This window comes from Eleginops maclovinus, chromosome 16 (assembly GCF_036324505.1).
Source record: "Eleginops maclovinus isolate JMC-PN-2008 ecotype Puerto Natales chromosome 16, JC_Emac_rtc_rv5, whole genome shotgun sequence".
NCBI lineage: Eukaryota > Metazoa > Chordata > Actinopteri > Perciformes > Eleginopidae > Eleginops > Eleginops maclovinus.
Genome location: NC_086364.1, coordinates 4,552,788 through 4,558,847, shown reverse-complemented (window position 1 = coordinate 4,558,847; position 6,060 = coordinate 4,552,788).

Below are 6,060 nucleotides of genomic sequence, written 5' to 3'. Positions count from 1 at the left end.
TAGAAAATTCAAATTCATCACATTTTTACTGAGGGAATTTGGTTATCTCTTTGTATAATTTCATATATCACTGTTGAAAAGACATCAGTAAAAAGTATATTCATGTGTTGTTATCCAAAAACGAGTATGCTCTTTACAAAGTCAGTCTCTTAGCTCCTGAAATATAGTTCAACATTGGTAGTTAGCATGGATGGGGTATATAATAACACATTATACTTCAAAATGTAAAACAAAATATCCTAAATAGGTACATCTATCTATAAATGTGCATAATAATTAAGTGTGTCAGAAGAGACTCAATACATCAGAATGATAATCCCATTAGGACAATAAACTGCTCCTCAAGTAAAGTAACTGCACCAAAATATGTACTATAGAATGTACTGAGTTATAGTAAAAGCTTCTTACTGATTAAAGACCAATGATCTGTAACTTTTACAGCAGCCGAGTCATAGACAGAACGACGTTTACCTATTCTTGAATTTCTTAATATTTCAATTATTTTTTCTTACAGTTTGTTTATGCACCAATTTACCAAAGAAAATTCCTTGTAACGAAAACTTATTTAGCAATAACCAGATTCTGATTCCTACTGATAACGTTTTTACAACACAAGATTACCTTTTACTAAAATGTGCTAAAGTATGGAATTGAGTGTAAAAATGCAAATTGCTATAAACACTGTTTTTTGTTTTCTCATAAAATAATGAAGTAATTAAATTAAAATGACATGCCACATGCATGTGATTATTCACCCTTATTTGCTGAAAATGTTTTCAATTTAATTTAATTGAGCATGCTTCATTTTTGACAGATTAAAAAAATGCAAAGTTTCAAAAAAAACAATTTCTCATGTTGTTTATTACTATTTGAAGTAAGACCTGAATCATTTTCATTACATACAAAAAAGTATTTTCATAACATTTGAAAAGACAGGTAGCAAACGTACGTTTAATGCTTGTGTAAGCTAGCAACTGAAATGAATATTTATATATATTTTTTCTTGTACGTATAAAAATAGTTCAGTATTGCACAGGTTATACAGCACTGTTTGTTGGGGCTAAATATCACAAATAAATACTTTGTCCCAGACATTTTTTCACCGACAAGCTGTACACAGTGTACTGCAATACACAGCTTTACCGTTATAGTCACGAGATAAACAATTAATAGTTCATTAAAGGATTTCTCTTTCCACTAGATGGCGCTCTGAAGCTAACCTTTGAGAACAAGTGGCTCAAAACAAGGAAACATAAAAGACATTTATCAGGGGTGTCGGAGTCTTTTTGATCCTGGGCCTCAGCATTATAGTAACCCTCAAAGGCCGGTTGAAACTGAGAGACTATATGCATTGTTCTACTCTTTATCATGTTACAAAAAAGCCTATCCATTATTATTATTATTGCTTTAAGTAATAACTTAATAAATAACTACATCTGAAAGGATACATCGAGGGAAATTCATTGCAAGCTGATATTCAAGTGTAAAACTATTGTATAATTTGCTTAAAACGTGATTTTGGTAACAATAACACATGGCTGCATTGATACTGTATGCATGCAAGTGGACACACAAATGCTTTGTGAGCACACACACTGACTTTTCTGTTTTTACATTACATAAATCCCACTCATTTATTAAATTAAGAAACTCTCATCATTACTAACCATCAAAGATAAAAAAGAATGAGTACGTCATCTGAATTTGGCAATTTACGATTCTGAAAGCCAAGGCTGTTTTAAATTGAGATCGGAGAAAGACCCACTGTCCTGTAACCTGCCGTGTTACTATCTCAGCACTTATTTCAGCCTGTCACTCATTATTTCAGCGAGGCATAGAGAGGGGGAGCGGCGTGGAGGAGGAATGTGAGAGCAGGACGAGATCGCCAAGTTGTCATATTTCCTTAACAAGCAAATACGAGGCTCATATTCAGAAAGCCAGGACTCTATTTGCTTATATCAACACAAGTTTTTGACACAAATCCGTGTTTATCTGTCGTCTCTGCAAATCCGATTTATTTTAATAAAGCCAGTCACATTCTGGTGGGAATGCAGGCTGCCTTTAACTCTTGGATTTTAACGGGCTTTCTGGTGGCTAAGGTTAGATGACATGGCTCGCTTTTGGTTGAAATGTAGTTGTGAATTGTATTCCTTAAGGCACCGTCACTGACTGCAGTGTAGCTAATACAACATGCCGGTTCGTCTCCATAAATCACAAACATGTTTTTACTTTCTCATCTCTCATAAAATTGACTTCCCTTTGGCATCAACTTTTCTTTTTTTTTGAGCTTTTGGTACTTATTCCCTATTACTAAGCTAGAGCTGCGATGCAGGAAACAACTCATATAGATACGCTTAAGGGCACATTAAACAAAAATGAGATGCATTGTAGGACATGTAATTTCTTGATACCATTTTTAAAGTGGCAGATATGACATAAAATATATTCGTTATAAGCTCTCCTGAGCCACATAAAATGAGGTAACGGGATGGTATATAAAATGCATGGTATTTGTAGGTCACTGGGTCCAGTACTGTTATATAACCAGATGCTTTCCACTGGGAGAAAGTGTTTGTGTGTGTGTGTGTGTGTGTGTGTGTGTGTGTGTGTGTGTGTGTGTGTGTGTGTGTGTGTGTGTGTGTGTGTGTGTGTGTGTGTGTGTGTGTGTGTGTGTGTGTGTGTGTGTGTGTGTGCATGAATCAACATGTCCATTGTAATCACAGGTAATTTCAAAAGATCCTGTTGGAACGGAGCCTACAAAATGTGAAGTATGGAAAGTGAAAAAACAAACAGAGAAAGTACTTTCCTCGTGTCTCACATGCTCACAACAAAAATAATTCTGTGACAACGCCTATACCTGGACGTGGATCAAACACAATATGAAGTGCACTTGAGACTTGTTAAACTGTAATTTATCCAAATGATCCAAGCACTAAATTGTTTTCATGTTCGGTGAGAAAATCACAATGATTAAATCGGTTATGTTTGATTTATTGCAAAGACCTACTGAGCAGGGTTATTTAACAAGTCTTATCAAAACGTCTTCCTAGATTACTATAAAGTGTGGTTATATTTGAGATGTACTGACATGTGGTCACGAATCAATGAAGTTTGGTGGAGAGATGCCAAATAATAAAAAGGGTATCGGTTGTCTTATGAAATATTACTTTTAAGAATGAGGTGTTATGTATTTAAATCTATGTTTTAGGTTTGATAACATTTTTGTAAAACATTTTACAACTTCAGTTTTCAGTTTTTCAACACATTATTTTGAATATTGATGCCAAAAAGGTTGTAGACCCCTCAAATCCCCCTCCAGGTGGCATTCCCCAATGAATAAACAACATACGACAGAAGGAAAAATAAATGATCATAGAAATCAAATATATAAATAAAACAAATAAATAAAAGAGGGAATAGACCAACAATAAATACATACAACAAAATAATGATGATAATAGACAGTATACAAGTTAATACTCAGACATAATAAAACATCACACACATAACCCAAACAAAACATTTTAGTTTATACTATTCCGATTGCCAGCCTTCTAAATCCTTAGAGTGACAAGTTTGATTATCCAAGATTGCAACAATTGCACAGTGAATCAGGTGAGGGATAAATTCAAAATAAAAGAATATAAAAATGGAAAAGAATGGAAAACATAAAAAGCAATATTTAAAAAACAAATAACATCACATGGGTAATAAATAGCAACCACGTTTTTTCATATTTGTGAACTAAACTATCCAACCCCAGCATCACTTCCCTGATCCAGTGAATATAGGAAGGGGGATTCTTTCCTTTCCAATTCAGGAGTATGAGACGGCGGGCATGTAAGGACGCATAGGCAACTGCATTTTTATTGAGGGAGGAAAACCCTAGTCCTGTGTCAACAGTTCCAAAAACAGCTGTTTGAGGGTTAGGAAGCAGGATCCTGCCAGATATTGCAGAGAGTGCTCGAAAAACAGAAGCCCAGAAACTGCTTAATGACGGACATAACCAGAACATATGCCCCAGGGAGAGAGGGGAATAATGACACCTGGGACAGGTGGGAGCGACACTGGGAAAAATCTTAGCTAGTCTGTCGTTGGAGTAGTGTAGTCGGTGAATACCTTAAATTGTATTAATCCATGTCTAATACAGAAAGAAGAGGTGTGTGTACGTGAAATAATGTTTTCCCAGGCTTCCTCTGAAATAGAATCTCCAATATCCCTTCCCATGCTTCTTTAGTTTCATCCCATGTGGGAGGGCATTATTCAGAATAAATGTATACTGTATATTCTGGACACAGCCCCTTAATTAAATTGATTCACATCAAGAACTGAGTGATTTCGATCTTTAGAGGGTGGACATGGATATCCTGGAAAATGTTTAGAAGCAACACACCTAGCCTGGATGTATCTAAAATAGTGAGATTTCAGTATGTTGTGATGTCGACACAAGCGCATAAAGGATGCAAAACTGTCGCCAGTAAAAATATATTGAAAATAGACCAAGCCACTTCTATGCCAAACAGCAAATGCCATGTCCAAGCGGGACGGTGCAAAAAACTGCTTATGCCTTTCAGATTCATATGTTTTTTAAATTGACCCCAGATCTTAATTGAGTTTTGGACGACTAAGTTTGAGTTAAACGTGTTTACTTTAATATTCAATGGAAGGGGGGCAGTTAAAAATGAGATTGGAGAAATTGGGAGTGTGGACTCCAACTCCATTGTAGCCTATATTGGGCCCCCCTTGTCTGCAAATGTGGTAATCCAGTATGTGAGCTTAGCAATATTAGCTGCCCAGTAATAAAATAGGAAATTAGGTAGACCCAGACCCCCTTCAGATTTGACCCTCTCCAGGTTTGCCTTCTTTGTGCGTGCATGCCTATTATTCCATATAAACGCAGAGATAAGGAAATCTAGTTGGGCAAAAAAGAATTTTGGGAGAAAAATCGGAATCATTTGAAACAGGTACAAATATCTGGGCAAAATTGTCATTTTAACAGCGTTTATCCGCCCTGCTAGTGTGACAGGTAGCTTTGACCACCTATCTAGATCATTCTTGGTATGTTCCAAGATAGATTTGTAATTGTACTTAAAAATTGTCTTAACTGAGCCTGCTATCTCAATACCCAAGTAAGTAATTTTTTCATTTTCAATCCTAAACGGCAGATGACCATAATTCTCCTGCCTTGCCAAGTCATTGAGAGGAAACAGAAGAGATTTTGATAAATTAATTTTGTACCCTGAAATACTCCCAAATCTCTGCAGATATGGCATGCTTTCTATTGGGTCTGATGTTTGCAAAAGCAGGTCATCCACATATAGAGATGTTTTATGTACTATGTTGCCTCTGGAAACGCCCTTAATCCTATTGTCCGATCTGATAGCAATCGCTAAGGGTTCAATTGCAGCATCCCTGCCTTGTTCCTCTATAAAGCATAAAAAAATCAGAAATAAGACTGTTTGTTTTAACAGCGGCTGTGGGTGCTATTGTCTTAATCCACAAAAAACAGGTCCCAGTCCAAGTTTTTTCAAGGCAGCAAAAAGATAGTTCCACTCAATCCTATCAAACGCCTTTTCAGCATTAAGGCTTACGATCATTTCAGGCTGCACTTTATATTAAATACATTAAAAAACTATTGTCGCCCAGGAATGAAACCTGTTTGGTCTATATCAATAATGGTAGGAATAAAGGCTTCTAATCGCTGCGCAAGGACTTAAGTCAATATTTTATAATCGCAACAAAGAAGGCTGATTGGCCTACAGCAGGGGTCTCCAACCTTTTTCCTTCTGAGAGCTACCTTTAAAGAATAAAAATGACGGAGAGCTACTAGTGTTTTATATCACGTGTAACATTTATTCACACATATCTAAATCACCCGAATAAAGTTTCGTTTGGCACAAGCATTTATGAAACACACATCCAACACTCACTATTTGTGTAAGAACATTAAAACTTAAATTAAACTAAAGTCTGCATGTCAATGCCTTTCTTTCTCTTTTCAACAACATATGTTTTTGCATGAACATTTTCAAAATATTGGCAGCCAATACTCACACTGTC